The sequence below is a fragment of the Plodia interpunctella genome, chromosome 12, assembly GCF_027563975.2.
Source record: "Plodia interpunctella isolate USDA-ARS_2022_Savannah chromosome 12, ilPloInte3.2, whole genome shotgun sequence".
NCBI lineage: Eukaryota > Metazoa > Arthropoda > Insecta > Lepidoptera > Pyralidae > Plodia > Plodia interpunctella.
The window spans coordinates 1,225,009-1,250,969 of NC_071305.1; the positions used below are offsets into that span (position 1 = coordinate 1,225,009).

At 35.6% G+C, this 25,961-nt stretch overlaps 1 protein-coding gene across 1 annotated transcript in view; it reads left to right on the top strand.

The window, feature by feature from the left end:
- The window catches only part of LOC128674065 (acyl-CoA:lysophosphatidylglycerol acyltransferase 1-like), a 194,036-nt gene that overhangs the window by 125,105 nt on the left and 42,970 nt on the right, over nt 1-25,961 (top strand). The window lies entirely within an intron of this gene.

Below are 25,961 nucleotides of genomic sequence, written 5' to 3' on the forward strand. Positions count from 1 at the left end.
GTCTCTTGTTTATGAACACGTCTACAGCCATGTTAAGCAAGCCATCTCTAATTTTCAACATGGTTTTGTTTCTGGGAGGTCAACTGTTAGCAATTTATTAGTATATAAAAATTACATATGTCGGGCATTTGCATCAAACAAGCAAGTTGATTCTATATATACTGATTTCTCTAAAGCCTTTGATAAAGTTGACCACAGAATACTCTCGGCTAAATTGGCTGCATATGGGATACATGGCAATTTGTTAAGATGGTTGATTTCATATCTTTCCAACCGCAGTCAGATCGTTGCAGTTAAAGGATTTTTATCAAAACCGGTCGAATTAACATCTGGAGTTCCACAAGGCTCCCATCTAGGTCCATTGTTATTTATAATATTCATTAATGACTTAGTTGAACATATTTCAAGTGAGGTTTTGTTGTATGCGGACGATCTTAAGTTGTTTCGAGTAGTTAATGGTGTTAATGACTGCCTGATGCTCCAACGTGATCTTGACAATATTCAAAATTGGTGTTTTCGCAATAAAATGTATTTAAACGTGGACAAGTGTTTTTACATAACTTTCACCACAAAAAAAAGTCAGATACAATATGAATATCATATAGGGAATCAATTATTAGCCCAAAAGTCTGTGGCAAAGGATTTGGGTGTCTACTTTGATTCTAAATTGAATTTTAAGGAACATTTCGAGTATATCTCTAATCGTGGTTATCAGTTGGTTGGTTTTATTATAAGGATTATGAAAGATTTTAAGAAGCCGTCTACTTTGATTTATCTGTTTAATGTATTAGTTCGTTCTGCTCTTGAATATGCTTCGGTAGTGTGGTCGCCATTTTATAATGTCCATTCTGCAAAAATTGAGGGCGTTCAAAGGCGCTTTTTACGATCTATATGTTTTAAATACGGTTTAATCCGCACACTCGCAACATACGATGATAGGGCAAAATATTTTAATGTGACTAGATTGGACAGACGAAGACAACTATGTGAGTTGGTGTACCTCCACAAGATTGTCCACTCCTCCATTGATTGTCCTGAACTTGTTAACTTAATTAATTTCAATGGCCGGTCTCGGTTGCGAGATCCGCGCATTTTCCGCCTGATTGCTTATAAAAACAATACATCGTTCTTTAACCCAATAGTTCGAATGTGTCGCGATTTCGACGAACTTAGGCGTCGTAACGCTGATCTAGACATTTTCAATCCTAACCTGTCTCATTATAAACGCATTGTTAAATCTATCTTGGATGAACATTGTTAAATCTACCTTGGATGAACTAAATTCTTTAAACATACTTGTATAACCTTAATTTTAATTCTATGTATAATTGTTTAGCTTTGCACTAGTATTTATTTTGCAAATCTGTGTACACTCCAGTGGATTTCAGATTGGTTTTTAATTACTGTTATTTATATTAAGTGTTTTTTTATCTGTAATCTGTTTGTGTACCTTATCAATAAAAATAAAAATAAAAAAATAAAGCAAATTTCATATAGGTGCTGTCAATTAATATTCTTCCCGTCTTTTTATATAAAATTACTAATTTTAAATGAAATAGTTACTAACTTTTAAGATCGAAGTTATCTGAACAAACAGTTATTATTATAGAGAACTATCAGCCCGTCCCGGCTTCGCTTAAGTAAAAAAATCACACATCACACAATCAATTGGTGAAAATCCGTGCGGTAGTTTTTGTGTTTATAGCGAACAGAGAGAGAGACGCGGCAGAGGACTTGTTTTATACCTACGATAAGGAAGGATAAGCCTGGTACGGAACCCATTATTCGCGAGTTCGACTGTCGCTTGTCCGGTTTTATTCATAGTAAAAATTGAAAAGCGTAGACATTTTTGTAAATTCATAAAAAGGCTGAATGTCCCCGTCAAGCGCAACCACTGGGGATTTGAAAGGCTTTCATTAGCAGTGGTTAATTGAAAGAAAAAGATTAAAGACTTAATTAGACGAATAACTTCTTTCACACTTTTTTATTATTGTTGAGAATAAGAAACCATGACTTTTTATATTCTATTTGAATTCTTGATGTTATCGATTTTAATATTTATATGGAAATCTCTTTAATATTCTTACTACTTCCCTTCCCTTCCCTTGAATAACTATTATCTATTAAAAATGCCCGCATCTAAATCAGTTGCGTTAGTTTTAAAGATCTAAGCATATATACCGATATCTCGGACACAATATATTCGAACACGTTGTCCTTTTGTTTGTTGTTGTTGTTGCTCAGGGACAAACAGACAACGGATAGCGACATTGTTTTATAGTATGTTTTTTTGTATGATAGTGATGTAAATTATGTAGTGATTTTTTTTGTTTCTTTCAGGTATATTTTTGCATGTAATATGGGATTTGTTGTTTGTAAAATATTTTCTTTAATGGCACTTTTTTCTAGATAATTTCTTGAAAATGCTCTCCAGTAGCTATCTTACAGCATTCTGGTAAATAAAAAAAATTTAAAGAATTTTTGAAAATCAAACATTTATGAATATTTTTTATACATTGGAACCTTCATGAAACGAGTCTACAACTTTTTGAAAGGCCGGCAACGCTCTTGGGGTATCACCCCTGGTAATGTAGTTGTTCCTGGCAGCGGTGATCGGTACCATCGGATACCATCTGGTGACCCGCTTGCTCGTCTGTCGTCCAACACCATAAAGAAATATTTTATTTTGTTTAAAACATTTTTACCCAGTAAAAGCGAAGCCTTGTATCGGTGATGGTGTAATGGTTATTAGGCGGCCTGTGAACCGAAAGGTCCCAGGTTCGAATCCTACTCATGCCATGTTAGTTTGTATACCAATCTGACTCCTATATAGGTATAGTTTTCATCGACCACCACTTGCTTCATACCAATCTGACTTTTGTGTTGTAGTTTTCATAGACCACCTCCTTCTGGCGAAGAGAAATCATTGTGAGGAAACCTGCACTGTAATCGATTATTTATCGTCTAGTGTGTGAAATGAAGTAGGCAATGGCAAACCACTCCATTAATATTGCCAAGTCGTCATGTGTGCTTTATTCCATTTAATGACGACCCTCAGTCATGAGGAATACGGCTTAAGAAGGAGACCCTATTCTACACGAGTGCTAAATGCAACAGCTAGTTAAAAAAATATTTACTAAAGCAATTCCATTTCACAGTCAAGTAGTGGAACAACAATTAAGTAATTTGTAGTTTCATGAATAAATTGGACTTTCCAGCGTTATTAAATTACACGGTCAATTAATCCTTTTGTCCCTGTTAGAGGGAGATGGCACTAGTTGACGCTATACGTGTGACAGAGGCAGCGAATAGGTGATCTCCCTAAAAAGTTCACGTTGGTTAAGTCACACGGGCGAGTGAAGTGGCGAGCGCATTAGTTAAATTATCTTATTGTGTTTGTTACAATATTTGTCTTTGATCTCAACTAAAGACATCTTTATTTGACACAGAATTGTATCCCATATCTTTTCGATTTATTGAGATTTTTTGCAGATTTTTTGCATTTATTGAGATTTTTTGGAAGTCGTATTTGTATATTAAAAGTATCATCATCAAATTTCATATTTTAATTGAATAGGAAGGATATTTATCCTTCCTAATTAACTTAAAGGAATATTCTGAATGCTGCTAAATTATTTTTAAAATAAAAAAGGTTTGTTTAGAATTGTGTTGAAACAATTCCAAACAAAACAATTACAACTTGTAACAATTTGTGGGTCAGATAAACAGTAACACAGAGACAAGCACCACACATCCAGAAACGCAGACAAATATATCTGATCACAAGTACAGGTCGTTGAATGATAATAGAATCGCACCTCCACCACGGAAGTCATTAAATATTAATAGAAGGCTCGCACTGTTTACTCGACTAGTGTGAACTTGCTTGATGGCTTAATAAACAACGTTATAATTAAGAACGTACGGTCATACGTTAGTGACAGACGCAGATGGTTCATTTATCACAGCAGCTGGATTTATTGGTCAGAAATGTTTGGCGAAACTCGACAATGACCGAGCTTTGTTTGTAATGACCGTGGAAAAGTCGCGGAAATATATTTTTTATAGCCTGTATTTTGTGTCCCACTGCTGGGAAAAGCCCTTCTGTCTCTTCTGTCTTCCAAAGGTCTCTAACCTGAGCCATTTGTTGGCAACCACGCCGAAACCTGTCCAAATCATCCAGCTATCTAAATCGTGGTCTACCTCGACGCCTGCGCTCTTCGGGAACCCAATTTGTGGTAATATAAAAAGGGGGAATTTGGACCTTAACCCGAGCTGGTCGAGTGCGTGACGTGGGTCGCCAGAGCCTCGTCGGTTAGTAGCAGGGCGCAACGCGCGCACGTGAGGATGACTTGGACTAATGTTGTTGCCCCTTACGCCCGAAATCTTTCATTGATAAAATTTTATTATGGCTTATATTGAACTAGCTGCGACCCCAGCCTTCGCTGCTTTGGAAATTTCGGGATAAAAGTTACCTTATTACGATCAAGGTTATAATCTAACTGTGTAATAAATATCATCGATATCGACCAATAGATTTGCAAAACAAATTCTGACATAAACGATCATTCATATTTTCTTAATCTTTGCTTTCTGAACTAGGGGTGGTGGTGAAGATCGATAGTCGATTGAAAGATCCCAGGTTTAAATACTACTCGTGCCAAATGAGTTTGTATATATGCCAATCTAACGCACTTGATTCCGGTGAAGGAAAACTTCGTGAGGAAACCTGGGTACTGGTTATAGTGTTCACTAGTGTGTATGCAACTACATATCGGTAGGTAGCCTTCAAAGTCATGTCAGATGCCTTTAGGCGATTTAAACAAATTCTGAAACCAGTGTTAGCAATACACTCTATTAGAATGAAAGAAGGAAGGTTAGAAGTGTCAAAGTTGAGATTTATCGCCGGAATTCTGCTGACCATCACAAATTCAACCGATTTGAATGTGCGTTCGAATTTTCATTGTAGGTATTACATATCATTTTCATTTGTGGTATTTGGCCCATAGGATGGGGCCACTTATATCTGTTTAAGAATAAAAATATCATAAATACATATGCTTGTAAAACACGCGCCAACCATTACGCAGGGTTATCGATGGTTTAATTTCCATGAATAATACCCGCGATCCAAGCCGAGCCGACTTAACTCCTCAACACTGACGCGCCAGTACAAATGGACGTAATTTCGCACTGTGACAGCCCTGGAGGCGTTAGACAAATGTATGGTAGGGTTGAACAACTCGGATAACAGACATATCAGTCAGAAAGATGTAGACTACATTCGGGCGGGAATTGTCGATGTAAATTTTCTGATTAGTTTGAGGATGAACAAAACGTGAGTAATTTCCCGTGCGAGCAGATTAATTTTAACAGATTTCCTCAATAAGATTTGATATATTTTCCGCGAAATGTTTTCCTTAGAGGAATTAATTACAATATAATATACGACCAAAATAGCTAAAATTACCCGGGATGAAAGATCGTAATACCTCTCACATTGAAATAGGTCGAGGAGCGCCGGCCCACTGTTCAGTTTCGCAACGTTGCGTCGTTCTCGCAGCGTTGTCACTTCATTGAGATAGATGCATTACAATTTCGGCATCGTTAAAGCGAATATAATCATAACAGTGTTGAATAGTAACAAATAACATTGTTTTCTGAACAAGTTTGTTATTTATATTGAGTAAAATATATTGTAACGCTGATCATGACCGTATCTGCCAACACCAATATATATAGTAGACGTGTCTATGATCTCTTATGTCTATGGTAAGCAGTTAATATTGTCCCAGCTCCCTTATTTCATGTGCTAATCAGGCATCGCGTTTTGACGAATTCAGAGTTAATTAAGTGGAGAGCTCTGATTTGAATACTTTGATAGATGTTTTTATTTAGCTTTGTGTTTGTTTGAGAGCTACTTTTGTGTTTTCTCTGAAGGGGGAATACCTCATACAGTAAACTGTATGAGGTATGTTTTCCCTATTTTTATACTTTATATTGCAAGACTGAATTAAGTTTTAACAATTTTTATACAAGTGCTGAAAAAATATGTCTATTTGGAAACGAACTATAACGTATTCTGGACGCGTAAGGACTTCAAACTTTCCCTCGCTCCCTTTTATTTCATGTGTTAATCACGCCTTAGTTTTTGAACTCCAATGTTAATCAAACGGAGGGTCGGGATTTAAATATTTTCATAGACTTGCCCATAGAATTTAAAATGATTCATCCTCAAGCGAATAGAAGTGGCATCTGCTGAATTTTATCTGGATATCTGTCTTTCTGATGCTGTCGCTAAAATGCTAGATAACAACTATACGTGATCGAAAATTAAAATTTGGAACGAACGATCTGTTCGATAAATAAAATAGGCAACACACACGGGAATCCTTCAAAATATATATCCTATGATATACAAATAAACGAAAAAATTTAAGTGTACCGTTATCTGTAATATAGATTTGCGTAATTTCGCTAAAAAAATATCGAGAGTTTAATACATAAACTATGCCTGAGGACCATGTCAAGAAATAGATTCGGAAAGCCGAGAAGGAATCTCATTAGCAAATGTGTAAAGAGAATCGGCTCCATATAAAGTAGGAGTAGTGGCCTCTTATATTGTGTGTTTATGAGTGAGTTTTGATAATTTAAATTTTATACAGCTCATGTCTAAGCGGGGACAAAAATATGTTTTTTGATATGTCGTTTTCTCAACTTTGCGCCCCGGTTGCATTCGAAACTGTTATGCCGCGAAGCACGGTCTCAGTGTAAAAGATTCGGGTATAATTTTACAACCGGCCGCCTGCCTAACGTCCATCTTCTTTTGAAATGCTGAAATGGCTATTGTAGTCTATCAGCTGTCAAGTCTAAATTTAATTTGGTCGTCTAATATAGGTATAAACTGGTCGTATTCTAGATTCTAGGGCGCTCCACTCGTCAGATGTTTTGGCACTTCTATAATCCTTATTATTTCTATTTCTGTGAACCCGCCTCTTCAAACACAACACGTGATCGGGTTTAATTAAGAGCTTAAGTAAGCAAATAAAGTTTTAAATTCACGGTCTTTGTTATTTTAATTCTGTTGATTGAGAACTAGAGATTGTATGTTTAGCTAAATTATTGTGTTATTTATTTTAGTACCGGTTGCCTCTCCAGATTGTACCCCTATGGGAAATTCGGTTCTGTTTTATAGAAGACTAGCTTTTTCCCGCGACATGCTCTTTCTCGCGACATCGACAGCGTGAATGTCCTTTCCTTCTAAACATAGTAAGTAAGTAAATCTCAGTATATTTATCGCATATTCTGCCTGGCTGGCATAACTTTTATTTGATTCGTGTAATCTTCAATTCAATTTCCCGTTTCTCGTTACGATTTACGCGTTAAATTTTTTTTTCTGTAAATTCCATTGAAATCTGGTAATTAAAAAGGTATTTGATTGAATTTGTCGAACGTATTTATTTTTATTATGCGATTTTTCAAAAGTAAAAAGATAGTAAAATCTTTTCGAAATTTATTTTTATAATTATTGAAAACAAAAGTATTGTGATAAAAATTATTTACAAATCTGTGAAAATGGGACAGATTTTGAAATTGATACGGAATAACATGAATTTTATTTTACAAAGTAACAAATACAGCCGTAATGAAAATCTATCAGTCCGTGAAATTTTATCATTTCACACGAATGCCTATGATTCTTGCAATTTATTCTTTTACATCATACAATCTCAATTTCATCTCACAATCATACTGTTTGACAGATTAATTTTTATCATCGTAAATAGAAAATAAAATTCCATTGTTTCCTAACTTTTTGTGAGTTTGTAAATGGACAAGTTTTATAAATTGTTTTTGTTTTTTTTTGTATTCTTATATTTTAAGTTTATTGCACTCAAACATTATGTATTATCATATAATACTCTATTAAATTATATATAATATACATTTTTTTAGATGATACTATAGCTACAACTAAGTACTAAATATTTTTTTTTACTTCAATTATAAAACTGTCGATTAAAAAAAAAACTAAATCAAAATCAGTTTTTATCACTGCATTTTCGTCTTTTAAACTCATTTTTTTTATTTATCCCCTTTTTCGTTGGGGCCTGAGAATGCTACCCTTAAATTCTTATAAATTACACTCAGCACTTTCCAGTTACTTTGTCAGTTTAAAACTACCGACTACTGAAACTGCTTAATCCAATTCCACTAATGCGACATAGTGTCAACTCGGCGCTTAATTCTACCGAGATGGTACTTTATCTTACTAAATAATTCGCATCCAACACTTGCTTCAAGAGATCTTGACTCGCGAAACGAATTTCTCGCACGGAAATGACTACGCAAGTTATTATCACACGGTTCTATTTCCTTTGAGTGGCTTAAAGATTTACAACCTTGTTAACGTAATTGGATGAGTGTAGTTTTGTGCGCGACACAGTTCTAACTGAGCTCGCATGGGACCAACGATGGAACTTTGTAAAAACAAATGACTTAACTTTCAGAGTTTGCGAAGTTGGTAATGTTACTTTGTCAAAATGTTTTTATGTAATGATGTTCTTATCTACTTAATTGTTTGATACTTGTAACGTGACTTAAACCTCTTACAACATTAATAACCAAATCCACGAATGAATATTTACCAGAAAAATCGAAGTAACGAAATTTGTATAAGTTCCTAAAGAATTAGGTACTTAAGTTGTTATGCCAAGGAGGTCTTCTTATGCCAAATACAGCATGTACAGGATGTTTTAAAGCTAATGATTATAATGGTCAGGCTGTCCGTCAGGCAGTCGTAAAATCACAGCTTCAAATATTCCAAATTTATACGCGGATTCCTCGCTTCGGGGGTGTCAAAGCCTTATATATATTCAACTGGGACCTTTCGATGGCGACAGATAAAAAAAAATCGATTTTAAAAAAATAATTTTAAATTCCATTATTCATACACGAACCCAAAACTTCACGGTTGCCAGTATTATCCTTTGAAATTCGAATGCAGTAAAACAATAAAAGCCAGGGTTGTCCCCTGTATTACTGGCGCTGTAAATTTGGCAAGGTCGGGGATTATGCTAATGATATGAAAATTTCGAGTCTTGTCGTTTCGCAACTGTTGCCAGGCGCTGTTTTGGCGGCCCTGAGCTGTGACGTCGTCGTGTCAGGAATAATCAACCGTTGGTCCTCCGGAACGCGGTATTGCGATTCGGAGTAACGTTTTGTGATGAAATATTATGTGGACACAACTAAAAATGGTTAATACCCGGGCTAAAATATTCATGTCCAGTTTATGTCCGTCATCTCCTAACAGCGTAGTGTGACTTTGCTATTTACATCTCACCATCAAGTCGACTCGCAGTGAGACGCAGCTGACCAATCACAGTGCGCCATTGTGACGCAGCGTCAACCACACCGCAATGTGATTGGTTCGCTGCGTCTCACTTCGAATCGATTCGATGGTGAGAAGTGAAATGCAAACCCGCACTTCGCCTTCGGAACTTTAAGGTCTGGGACGCTTAGTGAAAAGTAAGGTCCATTGAAAAGACAACTTTCTATCTCATCCGAGCGTTTTCTCGGTTCCTTCCGCAGTCATTGATTGTTGGAGCCCAGGTTTCGTTATTTTGACTATATATTCTACAAGCTTTTAATTACTTTTGTCCCGTTATTTTAATAATTCAAACTTGTTTTACAGACTTGAAATTTTCCTCATCGCTTCAGTTTCCATGACATGACAATGCATTGTTATGATAAGCAAGATCTGATTGTTGCACGTAGGATCGGCTCCCAACGATGGAACTCCTCGACACTATAATGTTCGGACATGACTTTTGTTACGCGTTGAAGCACTAAGATCTCTCAGACAACACGAATAGCTGGTTACAAGAAGTGTAAATTTTGTAAAAAAAAAACTACTTAGTTATTTGTTATCTTGTAACTCGTGAGCTCCCAAATACGGCTATCTGAAAATCTAAAACGAAAGTGATTTTAAAATGTTCGAATAAAAGTTTTTATTAATAATGATAAACCATTTAATTGGGTATTAGCTAATGCCGTCTAAAGTCGTTAAAACTTAACTGCTAATTAAACTGTAATTAGATTTTATAACGCTTCGTTATTACGCGATTAGGATATTCTACACTTGAGATAATGAAAAAATATAATAATCCTTTTTTATTCAGCGTTTCTCGTTTACCCGAATATTATATGCCCGATATCTTCCTCAGCCGTTAAGCATTGGGAGCCTAGGATCCTATTTCCTACTGTATCTTCACTTTACGCAGTCGCTTCTTTTATACTTTCATATTAAGTCAATAACATTGTGTCGCCTAAAGACACCTAACTTGGCAACAACTGAGATTATTTACAATCAAAATTTCACGCAAACGTTCACCACTTTCATATTTTAATCGTATTTCTCATGATTGAGGGTCGTTGTCATCATTTAGAAGGTATAAATAAAGTTCTCTGCCGCCTCCGTCTGTCTGTTCGCGATAAACTGATAACTATTGCACGGATTTTCATGCGATTTCAGCAATACGTTGCGTGATTCCTGAGGTAGGTTTAGGTGTGTAATTTAGTATGTTTTTACCAAAGAAGAGCCGTGACGGGCCGTTAGTAATTTATATGAAAACACATTCTTTCTTAGCAACATTAAATGATTAGTTTGACATTAATACAATCCAGTCATACTTTTCACACACTAGTTGATAAGTCATCGAGGTGTCCTCAAGATGTGTTATTTTGCCAAAAGCAAGTGGTAATGAAAACTACTTAACATGAATCAGATTGATATACAATCTAACTGTTACAAGAATAGGATTCGAATCTTAGACCTTTCAATCACAGGCAATTTAACTAAACCACCGCTTGAAGCAAGCCGAAAATTAATTCATAACGAGATAATTATCTTCACAAAACATACATAATGCCATCATCCCAACAAATCGTGCGCGAATTTCACACATCCTCAATCGTAAGCCCGTCTCCTTTTGAAGGGTGGAGAATGAGATAAATTATTTTACAATCACCTTCCTGTGTTGATTGGAGCAGGGGTGCAAAGCTTTGTTTTGTTGATTTGTTTGCTTTTGAAGTGGATGGGGGCGTTGAAAATATACATTTAAAATGTTAAAAAAAAAAAATATTTTTCACTCATTCTCGTGTTTTAGAGATAAACATAGAAAATGTGAATTTGTATTGCCAAAGACACGAGTACAAATATATTTATTTCTTATAAGAAACAATAAAATAATCAGTTTTACAAGATAGTGTAATGCTAGACGAATTTGAGCGCTGTATCAAGGCGACCTTTTTGTACATGAATTTTGCAATTTTTTGCAATAAAGTTTTTGAATAAATAAATAAAAATAAAAAGGCAAAAAGGCGTAACTCGGTGATATCTCTTCACCTGAAAGAAACACTGATTTTCAGTTATTGCCGTAAACGTATGTGCACACGCTAAATTTCCTCAAAACTTACATTTGATGGTTACATTTAAGGCTGTGATTTTGCCACCGCCTGTGTAATGTCAACCCCCTTTTGGATTGGTTTGCTTTTTAGGCTTTTTATCCCTTAGTCGCCTAGCACGACAACCAAAACGGGGTTATAGTGTCCCAACACTAAAGTAGGAACCACGTGCCCAGAACAATAACACATATCACGAACAATACCAATAAATAGAACTCATTTGCAACCTATAAAGCGAATGCCATTCAAATAGAAGCGTAATGATTAATGTTTTTGAGTTGAAAATCGCATAGACACTAATAAGACCAAACGCGTTATCTAGCACTTTCAGATATGAAAACAGAATCGAATTTATGACAAAGACATTAAGACTCCGGGTAATATGAGCCGGAATAGCAGTTTAAGTAATATTTATTGCTCAAACTGTAGGGTAATTATTTAGGAAGAAACATCCCCTGGTGCCGGTGTGGTCTCTTTGTTCCTTTTTGTTTGCACCCTATCTTGATTACTTTTCCGGAAAAGTTATTCATTCAAATGAGAATAGCATATTTTTAACAAGTTCAACAGATTTCGTTTTTTTATAAAAGTCTCTATACAAAAATTTGTATATTTGTATATCTAAATAGATACATCTAAATATCTAGACAGAAGTAGGGCCTATTTCACGGCTCGCTAATTTAGTATTGTTACGTTGTATAGCCGATATGATGCAACATATCGAATATATAGCGTTATAACTGTGTTTTAGGAGTGTTGAATAGGGCTAACTACCGGCAAAAACCTTTAGGAAAATTTATCGAGTAATTAGTTTTTTTAGTATCACAATATTATTTGTGGTCGTCCAAATCAAATGCTAGCACTTAGGTCTTTATTGCCGTTGTTCTAATGTAAAACTTTCGATTTGGACGACCACATATTGTGTGAAACTGGTGAAACAGGTTATATCCTTGGGGCTACCGTGAAGGTTGATGGCCCGCTGTTCAAATCGTTGATAGACTTTGTTTTAACGTGCATGACTTAGTGTGCATTTTTGACGTCAAAAAGCGAAGTATATGATGCTAAATTGAATAAAGAATTTGGAATTTGAATTTGAAGTCTCTTTAATTAACGATCTCGGCCACAGAGGGACCAAACCATCGCGAGTACGCAGGGGATGAATAAACTTCCTTCATTTATTCATGTAAGTAGTGTGTGGCGTGGCGGTTACTGCGCACGGTAAAATATTGAATTGAATTCTTTATCAGCTGCAATTTGCGTGATCAATTTATTTAATTAAGTTTTTTTTTGTGCGAGATCCTACTTCACCACTTGCCGATAATATCTATATATAAAATGTATATATTTAAGTGACATTTCGAATAGATAGCGTATAAAAATATTTTTTTCACAAATGTGGGATATGGTTAACTGGCCAATCAAATTAGTCAAAATTATCTAGTAGGTTAGTTTATCGGTCAGATTACAATGTGTTTATCAGAAAGTGGTAAAACAAGCCTTGAACCATATAAATTCATTGCAAATTCACTAAGGTGTCACGGTAAATTTTGCGTTCCGTTTACTATACTAAAATAGGTGCACAATCATGTGTCTTTGAATACCAAAATCCGATACAAAATCAAAATCAAAATCAAATAATTTATTCAGAAATTAGGGCTTCACAGGCACTTTTTCACGTCATATTCTAAATTAAATAATATTTACCAAAACTAAAAACTACTAGCATTTCGAAACGACCACTGCTGAGAAGAAATACCGAAAGAAACTCATTCAAACAGTGTCGGTCCCTATAATGCCAGAAGGGCTTACCATTTTTTAATATATGGAAATCGGTCTATATAGACCGATTTCGGCCACAGCGACTTGGTTCACTGCAAGTCAGCACTCCTCCGACGTAATTTTTCTCAGTAAGTACACAATATAGTACATGGTCAAAAATACTTTATATCTGAAATTTCTAAAAAATATGCAGCAGGCAAATATTGTAAACCTAGCTTAAATTTCAACCACGCGCAAACCACTCATTCAAATTAGTTGTAGCAATACTACACATGCGATTCATATCTATATGAAAACAATTTGAGGAATGGTACGTCAATATATATCATATATCCACTAAGGTCCCGATCCTGTTGCGTTGTTTTATCGCGCCGGTTGATTTCTGCGCAGTAATAAATACGCGTATTCCCTGCACCAATTTAGATGATGATTTATTTCTAGTCTTTACCTTACAATTTACCCCGTTTATAATACAAATAATCACTAAATTAGGCACTCAAAATTAAATATGCATTTTCAGATTCTTTAACAATTTTATAGCATTGTTATATAGTTATTCGTATTATAAGTATACGCTTTTGTCGGTATTGTACTCTGGAAGTTCAATATGCTAACACTTTTTTAACTTAACTTAACTTTAACTTAAATGATAAATACAATTAAATTTTTCATTTGCATTTTTATTATGCATTATATATATATATTTGAATGGTTTTGCGATTTGCCGTCCTTTTCACGTATGCAATGCGTTTATTGGTACTTTATGATTATACTTGTTTCAAATCACACATTTTTGTTCCTCGTGCGTTTTTTGCCGCGAAAAAAAACCGCGCGCGCAAATGTCGCAATGTGGATGGAGCCTTTTGGACCACAACTGCGGCTCTCTGTGTTTTCAGTTCGATGAGTTTGCTCTGTGATTTTATCCGACCAATTCGCTAAGTGCTGTTTTTAAAACCGCGATGTTTTAATCGCTACGTTTTCTTTTTTATTTTGTCAGGTTTTAATATATTATTTTACTGAAATGGAATGGAACATAGGCATGATTGTTTGATGAATTTTTGAGTAACAAATTGAATAAAATAACGAAATAAATGAAAACGTGTATCAATCATATTTTATCATTCGTAAATGATACATTTCCATGCTGGCTTTGTCCGATTCAACTCAGTACCTACACGTATGGTCACTTCTATCGTGTGATTCCGAATTCTGCGTCGTACACTCACTCGAAATGGACAAAGTGATTTCTGAAAACACTATTATCGCTACTGCACTGGTCGTTTATAAAGAATAGTATGTAATTAACTGTAGTCCTGGCTTTAATGGCGGTCTGTGGTGTATTTATCTGTTTTATGTCCAAGTTTTATTGACAGTGTAACCACAGGGAATCCCTTTTGATTTTCCTGATTGTTGATCAGTTGTATAAGTGTATGTTTCTTTTTGTATTTTCGTGTGGGCGTTGTACAAAATGTTTGTTGGTTTGTAATAACTTTTTTGTATGTTTAAGAATACACAAATAATAAAGCTTTTATGTCAAAAGGTTTCAGTTTCTGAGTGTGAATATTGTTGTAAAATGGAATTCAATGGTGATCGTTTTGCGATTGTGGCGGTTAATTGTTTCGCGGTAGAAGCTAATGTATTTTTGAAAGAATCTAAGCAGTTCAATGCAACACTATCACGCAAAGATTCGTACAAGTTTTACGTGTAAATCTTTGCGAAATATCGTATCTGCCACGTTTGAATGCTATCTATACTATTATTATAAAGAGGTAAAGGTTTGTGAGTTTGTATGTTTGAGGCAGGTTATATCCGAAACTACATAACCAATTTCAAAAATTCTTTCACCAATAGAAAGGTACATTATCCAAGATTGCTATAGGCTATATTTTATCTCAAAATTCCCACGGGATCGAAGCCCCGGGAAACTTCTAGCCTCAATACATATTTGTTTTGTTGAGCAAGACGTCACGACGTTATGTGATGAACTGCCACCGATTAATTTGTCCTAGGACGAAGTTTTTGGCCTCACACAGCGCGATTCCGTGATCTTGGTGAGGCCGCATGGTAAAGCTGTTTTTTTTTCTGGTTCAATATACCTATAGGCAAGGAGAATATAGCCCAAAAAATAAAAAGGGATACACCTCGCCTGCGGGTGCAAATTTTGACAAATAAAAGAAATATCTCCTCATTTCTCTTCCAGGGAAAAGCAAATAAAAACCTTTGAAACAATTCCTGACCACAATTCCACGTTCGTTATCTAGCGGTAAATAGGAATGGTTGCTATCCAAATTGAAAACTAGGCTTTTCGTTTGGCCTAAGTAATTGTACAGGAAAAAACGGTGGATGTTCCCACGTATAGTCCAAGAGTTAGGGTTCAATGTAGTGCGATTAGCATGGCGAAAAATTGATAACGTTGCTGTTAAATTTTATTAAAGTCGCGTAAACACATCTAATATGACTTTTTACAAATACCCCCATCTACTGGTAGTAGACGCTTACACACAAGAAAAGTTGCTAATATACGAGTGTGCAGATTTTCTTTCACCGAATGCAATTTGTAGTTGATAAAAACTAATTCTTATTTTTGTGTATTATTTAGTTTTAGCTTCAGTGCTAAAAGCCATTTATCGATGGCGTACCACAGCAATAACAGTCGGCAAAGATAAATTATTAAAATCAAAATGTCTGGTCGACGACGTATTAAAATGTATACCAAGCCAAAAGTAATATCATATATAGAAATCAATTGTTTACACAACAAATTGACAACTTTTGTAAATAAATATCAAGATATTTTACCGTGCAGTGTTTCCTTAACAGAAAGTTAAATGTAATTCGCAAAAAAAAAAAAGATTTTACTCAAAAAAGTTTCCATTTATTTCGTTTCAATTAGTAATTTTGTCGTTCTTCATTCAAATAATTACCAACCAGTCTAATGTAAATTGACACGCATTTTTTTTGCTTCTAGCTCTCGGATCAACTTTCGGCCAGTCGAAATTAATATGCCTTTGAGCGACGAAGCTTTGCAGCTGAAGCTTTTGCTGCATCAGCAAAGCTCGAAAGCGCTCAATAGCCGTTCAGAGTTGTTACCTAAATTGTTCCGGTTCTCGAAAACTTGCAAAGGGATTTTTAGAATTGGAACGGATTTATTCGATGTCGAAATGTGAGTAATAATATTGCTTGTTTCTGAAAAATAATGTTTTAGGCGTTTACTCCACGCATTTTAGCGTTACTTCACTTTTTTTTTAGTAAATTTATTAATTTCTTACCGAAAATTATTAAACAGATTGTGGCTATATAATTATGAACAATTATTAATAGTAGAAAGTATTGTTGTATTTCTACAATACATTCTGGTCACAGTAGACTGAAAGTAATTTTATGTCCACCGTTTTCAGCTCCAATTTATTACATTTCAAACAACCCATCCGAATTACTCTCGTCCAAATAAAAATTCAAATCCCACTAAAACCAGAGGCCGGCTAGGATCGGACACAGCTACACGAACAAACAAAATACATTTTCGCCATTCACTATAGCAGAATCGCACATAGAAATGTTCAAAGCAATACCCGATGCCTCGCAGCGGTTTAGAATTGAACTCATAAATCTTTGCCAATGAAAACCGAACCTTAAATTTATGACGGTACGGCCAAGCTTTGCAGTCCGATTTCAGATTGGGAATCGAAGGATTTTGGACTTTGTTGACGTTGTAATAAGGGTGGGATTGGTGATTTTAGTGTGTTGACCAGATAGGTTTGTTGACGCTATCAATGTTTGTCAGGTCACGGCGTCACACATTGGACCGACGGTGTTGAATCAACGGCTTATGGAGTTTGGGAGCTCTGAAGTTGATTGTTGTGCTTGTTAATCATTGAGGGTAGCGGGTGGTTTTGTGTGTGTGTGTGTGTATGTTGATAAAGTATAGGCATAATATACTGCCTAAATAAGTTTGATTTTTATACAACTGCTATATGAGTAAAATCACTTTTTTGCACCACTAGATGTTGCCCGAGGCTTCGTCCCGTGAGAATTTTGAGATGAAATATAGCCAATAGCAATATTGGATAATGTACTTATCTAATGGTGGAAGAATTTTTGAAATTGGTTGGGGAGTTTCTGAGGTAACCCGCCTCAAACATACAAACTCACGAATGCTTACTTACGCTCTTTCCAAAATTGGTATAGATAAAGAAGATATTTGTATCTTCTGAAACACAAATGAGACAACTACAAATTATGTGTATATATAAAAAATTGTATGTATATCTTACGTTATGAAATTTGGTACACGAGTAGAATATAATCTGAAATAACACATAGGGTACTGTTAATCCAGAAATTCCCACGGGAGCGAAGCCCCGGGGAGCAGCTAGTTTACTCACAAATACGTAACTAGATTAACGGCGAACACAACACAAACTGTTCGCTCCACAGTGCAATAAACTAAACCTTTTCATGAATCTGAATGAAAAATGCTTGCAAATTCAATGCAAGCAAAAAGCTAAGGGCGTTGAGTGAGTATATACTTTGCTAGATCGCACATCCACACATATTATTTTTTAAAAATCCTCTGCCGTGTCTGTCTTTCTAAGATTTGTCTTCGCGATAATCTCAAAAACTATTGCATGGATTCTCGTGCGGTTTTCACAAATGAACAGGTGTTTACTGAGTTAGGTTTAGGTATGTAATTTGTTATGTTTTTATCGGAACGAAGCTGACACTTGGTTGGCATTCACTATTTATTTATTTATCAATGTATGTACACAAAAAACGTTCTACTTATCTTTTGTTCGTGCCGTAGTTTTTGAGTTTATCGCAAACATATAAACATATAAATAAAAAAATATATAATGATAAACCACACAGATTGAGCTAGCCGCTCAGATCACTTTCAATTATGACCCGACCGGGGATCGAACACGGGACCTCACGGTTCAGAGACTTTATCACTGCGCCACCGAGGTCGACAAACAGACACACAGAAAGTCGCGGTAGAGGACTTTGTTTTTTTAATATGTAAAGATAGTGAGATCTATAATGAAATAGCTACTCTATATCACTAGGAAGTAAAAACGCGCGTATCGCATTACTCACAGTGGATTCCGACTTCCGTAGCACGTCGTAGCGCTACGCCGTAGCAGGTCGTAGCCGCTCTGCTACGAGCACACGAGGGGCTAATTAACTCTGTAATTCTTAGTTTGCCATTCATTTATGAATGTATGAGAGCTGTTGGTCTTCCTTCGTTTTTTTGTTTTTGTTTTCGTTTTCGTTAAAATAAATATATTTTTTATAGTAATGCTGCATCAAAAAATAATATTCTATCGAGAATCGTGATCGGGAGAGATCCCTCCATGGGATAATTGTATTTTCTTATGGAACAAGGTTCTCATGTCGAGGTTCAAATGTCTAATTTATTCTTTTCTTTTATAGTATGAACCGTGCATACAATAGACAATGACATTTTGTTAATTTATATTTCAAAATTACAAAAAATCATTCACTATTTTGAAGTTGGATAGTATTGTATTGAATGAATTATGAAATCATCTACTACAATACAATTCTGAAGTCATTTTGGTAAAAACGAGAGATTTTTCAGGTAATGCGAAGTAATGTACTAGCTACTTATGTCACTATTTAAAGCCTGCCTAACAGTTAAACGTGGCCTTCGAATAACGCAACTCTGTCTACCCCGTAAGATATCTTTATATCGACGTGTCTGTCAATTTTCCTTAAGTAATGTTCAACGAAATAATCGTAGCCGTTTCGTAGCAAGTTCGTAGCTCCGTGTGCTACGACCCGTCGACAGCAAGCTACGAGCGGCTACGAAGAGCTACGGGCGGCGGTCTAATTTTCATAAAAACATAACCTTATCTTTCTGCCGCGTTAATTAGAAAAAATTATGGAGATAGCAGAAATAAATCATTTGGGGGTGCTGTGTCGACGTTTTTTTGGCGTAATTATGCGTCAAAAAGTTGCGGTTAAATTTAAACTCTTATTTTGGAAAAATTCAGAACTTTTTCTTTCTAATTTTTTTTTGTTTTTTTTTTTAAACAGAATTCGATCCGTTAAATTCTAAAATACAGAAGACGAGTATTATTTACTTTAATACATCAAATTAGGCGCACAAAAAGACTTTTAAGTTTAATCGTATTATACTTTTGGTCCAATCTATCAAATTATATTAATGGATAAATCAAAAATATGAATCAAGTAAAAATTTCCTTACCGTACAGATAAAAAAAATATACGAACAAAATTTGCAACGGAAACGTACAAAATGTACCCGCATAAATTTCGCAAAGAATATTTCAAATTCATTTTCGCCACTCTCATACGTGCTTGGTGGACACCGCCGACCAAAAAAAGTCCCTGACCAAAAGAGATGGGTGGGGAAAAAAAGCGGGAATTCACTGCAACACCTCGAGTTTCGTTACACCTCAGAGGTGGCAAAGGGCGAGAAAATTCGAATTATGTCACGTGCCGTGAAAAATTTTCCATTTGCGTGATATTCTCTGCATTGTGAATTTCGTTTCAACTTATTTCGATAGCTTAATCTCAAGTTTCAAGATGAAAAAAAAAGAAAGAAAAATTACTAAGAAACGAGTAGAGAAAAAAAACAACTTAAATATTTAAGATTCGTCTGTGATTTTACAACCGGCCGTCAGCCCTCTTTGGGAATGCTATTGTTGCCTTTGACCGCGGTTTCGCCCGCGTTAGTTTCCTACGGGAGCAAAAGCATTATCGTCATAACCATAACATAATGGTGCACCCTTGGTGGGCTCTCTAGGGGGTAAATCCTCATGCAACAAGATCTATCATTCAAAAATGATTTTTTGGGGAAAAAACCTATTTTTCCGAAACACCTATGTGAGTTACTAGATAGTATCTGTGCTTAGATCTTGAAAACTGCGCAACGGATTTTGATGCAGGTTTTTTTAATACATAGTGTAATTCCTGAGGAAGCTTCAAGTGTATAATTTATTGTGTTTTTATTCGAACGAAGCCGCGATGGGCGCCGACTTTATATATTGTTCCCCTTCGTGATGACAATAACATCAATATTGTCGGGCCCTAATCAATATCGCGGTTGGCACCCGTTTCGCACGTGTGCCAGACGTATGGCGGGACAAGGAATCAGAAATTATAATGGATACGAAATAAGGAATCATTTTCCAAATCTCCGTCTCTCATTTTTGCGTTCTCCCTGTTAAGTTGTTGTGAAGCCCTATACGCTAGAGGTCAGCGCCAAAAATTGCCCAAAAGTTCGCTAACATTGTGAAGTCGGAGCGGATTTTTAATCTGTCAAAATTGTAAATATAGAACAAAAATCATGACATTTAAAAGACCCAGTTGACCCCAAATTTGATAGAGTTATTCCGATACTGTTCATAGAACTCCTAGAGTATAGTGTGCCTTGTTAGGTTACTTTTCAGCTCAATCGTTGGATTAAATCAGATGTTGTAATATTACTTTATCCGTTTCGCCTTATGGAGGCCGACCGCTAATCAGTGTGCCCTTGAGCTCCTCCAATGCCATGATAGCAGTAACTAACATAATTAAACTTCAAACCATTCCTCTGTCTCTCTCACAATATTACATCTTGCCGCCCGTCATATTGTACTCGTATCTATTGTCTCTAAATCCGTGTACAGTCTACGAAAATCTATCAACCATAATGGTCCGAACAGAAAATAACTGTATACAAAAATGTCTACAGAAACGCCTGTCAAACACACTATGCCTTTGAAATAATTGCCTCTGGAACACAAGAGTAATGTCATTGGTTATCGCTAGCAAGTTGTTGAAGCATTTGACAGGTGGGCTGGAATAAGAGTATGTTTAATCCCCATGTGGTTATAAAATTTTGTAACAGTGGTCGAAAAGTCATTGATTTTTTACAGATAAATTTTATAGATACAGATAATTACTGATAAATATTTTCTCACTTGGATTTCTAAACCAACGAAGATGAAACCTTTAAATACACTTTAGATAGTATTCTAAACAATAATAAGAAATAATTTTAGAAGAATAATAATTATTATAATAATAATTATATAAGGGAGTGGGCTTTGGCGGGAGACCTACATAAAATTAAAACTCTCCAAAGGGCCTCTACGTGTTGGATCCATATCCCAACGCAAGCCTCTCAAAGGACCGGACTTAGTGCCGTGAATTCCAAAAGAGGAGAAACATAATTATAAGAATAATAATTATATCCAGGACCTAGCCATCGACATTAAAACCCAATGGAAGGTTCAAATTGTCCATATTATCCCTAATAGTATTGTCATCTACCGGAGTTGTACCAATATAAAACACAGCCTTGCTACACTTGCAATGCCATCACATATACTCACCTTGTTACAGAAGGCCGTCGTTCTCAACACCTGCCGTATTACTCGAAAATTCTTAAGTTCGTCTAGACCATCTTCCACTATTTGTATTCAATAATCTCCCTTACATGCTTGGCCTAGGCCCGCATGTATGGTGTATACCCTCTTTCCTCAAAAGAGAAGAAAAATCGTTAAATGAAGAATATTATTATGTCATAGAATTATTATTATAATTCTAAGACAATTTTTCATTGCTTTTTAACCTCTTATTATAGGAGATTAAAATTATATCAATGTACTTATCACATTTCCATCGTGAACTATATGCTTGATGCAAATTGTAACTTACACTTAATTGTAAAACAACATTAGGTTTATGTACGTGTTAAATAATAAAACGTAACAACGTAACGTACAGAAATAGGCAGAATTCGTACAACTAACTTGACAACTGATAATCAGAATTATTGTTATCGGCAAAGCGCTAGCGAAGCGTAAATTTTAATCGCTTCTGAGCGATGGACACTTGGCTAGCCAGCTGAGCGTACATTGTTAGCGAACCTTACCACACGCGTTCTGGAGTTAGTCAAGGATCTATATTAGGACCACTACTATTTTTAATAATGATTATTGACGTAGCAAAAGTTGTCCAAAATGCAAAATGTGTTCTATATGCTGACGATCTCAAGCTGGCCCTGGAAGTAAATAACCCAACAGACTATCAGTTATTGCAACAGGATATTAATGCTGTTCAAAAATGGAGCACAGAGAAATAAGATGTTGTTTAATTTGAACAAATGTTCGGTAATGACATTTAGCAGGAAAATTTTGAAATCATACCATGACTACACGTTAAACGGCGTAAAAATTAATCGAGTCACATCGTCTAAAGATCTTGGTGTAATATTTGATACGAAATTAACTTTTCACACGACCATATTTTCTCTCTTGTCAAAGATAGTTTCAAACGTCTTGGATTTGTATTGCGGAACTCGAGAGATTTTCACAATCCGCACGCAATTAAACTTTTATTCTTCGCATTAGTCCGTAGTAAACTAGAGTCGAGTAGTTGTATATTCATGAGGCTTCATATACGCTTATGATAGAAAGAGTTCAGAAAACATTCTTAAGGTACTTTTATAAACGCATTTACGGATACTATCCCTACCTATATACAACTCTGGTTCTACGTGGTGTATTAGGTCTTAATTCTCTAAGAGCTCGTAGGGATCATTATCAATTAGTAATGTGTTTGAAAGTACTCCGAGGTAATATCGATGCCACTGAACTTCATAATGAGTTATGTCTGTTGTGTGTACCTAATAGAAGCCTTTTACAACGCAAATGTCAACCACGAAAACTGTTCGCAACACCTCATACACGTACTGTATCCCATGCACAGTCTCCGCTGTGCCGCATGCCAGCGGATCTCAACGCATTCCTGAACCAGGAACCTGAGTGTGACGTGTTCGTGGATGGATGGAAGACGCTTGTCAGGAATTGTTTGCAGTTTTGTAAGATTGACGAATGTTAGTCAACGTGTTTAGGATGATAATATTGTGTTTCTCTAAGAAATTTTTGTAAGTGCCTATTTTTTCTTACTAAATACTTTAAAAGGGTATATATTGTGTACCGTTGTATTTAGCTAAATAAATAAATAATAATTGTTTTTTCCCTGACGCCTAACAAGTTTTCATTTTAAAAACTAGTATGAAATAAATTCTTGAATAAGATCCGTAAGCCCATAATGATGCCATTACTGGAGTTCGTTTACTAAAGGATTCTCACCCTAAGATATATTACAGCCGTTAGCCTGCTAACTGAAAAACAATTGAAGTCGACACCGTAATTAGGCACTTTCTCACTAAAAGCAGAAAATCTTCACGGGCACGGAATTAGTGTAAATGGATCTTTACATTAAAAAATAAATTTAAATTTCTTAATGCGGGTATTAAACGCGCACGTACCTTTTACAATTCGGACGTTTAAAAGATAAATATAAATTGTTTAATGCGGGTATTAAACGCGCATGTACCTTTTTGGGTCTAGCTTCAACCAAGAGAGTCGGTCAGTGACGAGTCATTGTAACACGACCCAAAACGTCCAAGGTTTAAAAGGTACGTGCGCGTTTAATACCCGTATTAAGCATTTTTTTAATTATCAAGTACCTAGTTATTGTTTAGTTGATATATATTTCTGATGCCAGCCGGAAATTGATTTTGTGTCGATGGATCTTTTCATATCTAAAAAAAAAATATTGAACTAAAATTATTGATATATTTTTAATAATGGTAAAGCTAAAATAAAAAAAATAAAAAAATATTATTATTGAACTAGTCGTTTACCACATCGGTCTCCGGTCTTCCCTGATGAGATGACTCCCTAGGGGAGCCATTAGGATTAGGAGATTCTCAAAATATTTGTTATAAAAACTTATCCAATTTCGAAAGAATTTAGTGCGTGTCGCATTATTTAGCAAAGACAATTCTGAAAAGGTAGTGTGAACTTGTGAGCTTTATAATTTTTTTTATTGCCGTAAAGTTACTAATTGTGTGTCGTATTTCTCATGTATTAATATTCTAAACTTAGATGTCTTTAGAGAATGGTCTTCTAGTATCCTTAACTCTTAGTTTTCAACCTTTAATCTGCGCGCTTCTCAAAGGGGTCCGTTAATTTAAAAACGGCGAAGCCCGTTATAAATTATATTAAATGCCAAATTAATTAAATTGTACAACTGACACGCCACCGAGCCTTTTTGCCGGGGGCTAATAAAAATTCATATCTGGCCTCCTGATTGCGCGGTAGCTTCTTAAATTACATTACCTGAGTCTGTTTTTCTTTCGCCGCTTCTTGTATTGATTTTTCTGAGGGTTTCAGGAGGATCTGTCTTTCAATGTTCTATTTTTAAATGTGGTTTTTAAGTGAGAAATACTAGCGACTTTTTGTGATATTTAGAAGTGTAATTGATGATCTATTTGCTAAAGTCTTGGTTAACGAAACTGTCCAGTGATACAGTTATTTCTACGTTATATTTCTATAAGCAAATATTTATATCAAACGAATGTAATTTATAGGTAGTAATGTCTGTTGAGTTTAAAACTATTAATGCGTCTAAATTATATTGACGACCTCGGTGGCGCAGTGGTAAAGTGCTTGCCTCTGAACCGAGAGGTCCCGGGTTCGATCCCCGGTCGGGTCATGATGGAAAATGATCTTTTTCTGATTGGCCCGGGTCTTGGATGTTTATCTTATATGTATTTGTTATAAAATATAGTATCGTTGAGTCAGTATCCCATATCACAAGTCTTGAACTTACTTTGGGGATAGCTCAATCTGTGTGATTTGTCCTAATATATTTATTTATTATACTTCAATACCTCAAAACATATTTCAAAACATCGTTCTGAATTCATTTTTAATTTTGTTTCATATTTTCGATGTTTCATTTTAAATCCAGCCAGTGTTTAATAAGGAGCTGTCTTGCGCATTACAGACATCTGCTCAGGAATACACAACAGTAGCTCATTGCAGAAACTTAGGTATCTACCTAAGGATTTTGTAAGTGCTTTAATTAAACGCCAGGCAAATTCATTCAATGTGCATTTTCCGCTTCGAAAACTGTTTTGAATGCTCTATTTTGCTGTTAGTTAATGTGTATTTAAATAATATTATTTTCTTTTTTTGTCCATTTATTTTATTCTTTTTGAATCTTGTGTTTCCATTCTAGAGTCTACTACATATCCTCTCGTGGAAGTAGTACGAGGCGAAAGGTTGTAGGCAATAACAGCATTCCTAATGCACTTGTGACGACTTCGGGTGGTGGTGGTAAAGTGCTTGCCTCTGAACCGAGAGCTACCGGGTTCGATCCCCGGTCGGGTCATAATGGAAAATGTTATCTTTTATGAATTATATTTTTATCTATATCTTTTTCTGATTGGCCCGGGTCTTGGATGTTTATCTATATATGTATTTGTTATAAAATATAGTAGAGTTAGTATCCCATAACCAAGTCTCGAACTTACTTTGGGGCTAGCTCAATCTGTGTGATTTATCCTAATATATTTATTTATATTCATAATTTATTTATATCCTCTCGTGGAAGTAGTACGAGGCGACTAAGGGACACATAGCTAGGCAGGCGCCGGTTGTATACTCAAATTCGAGGTCATTTTTTATGCTGACTGGGCAGATGGTGGTCTATGAAAACTAATACACGTCAGTCAGATTGGTATACTCAATGTGGCACTAGTAGGATTCGAACCTGGGACCTTTCGATCCACAGGCGGGCGTCTTAGCCATTACACCACCACCGCTTCTTAACGTTGCTCCGAAAAACACGTACTTGTGTTATTACATCTTTTCCTTATTTACCATAAA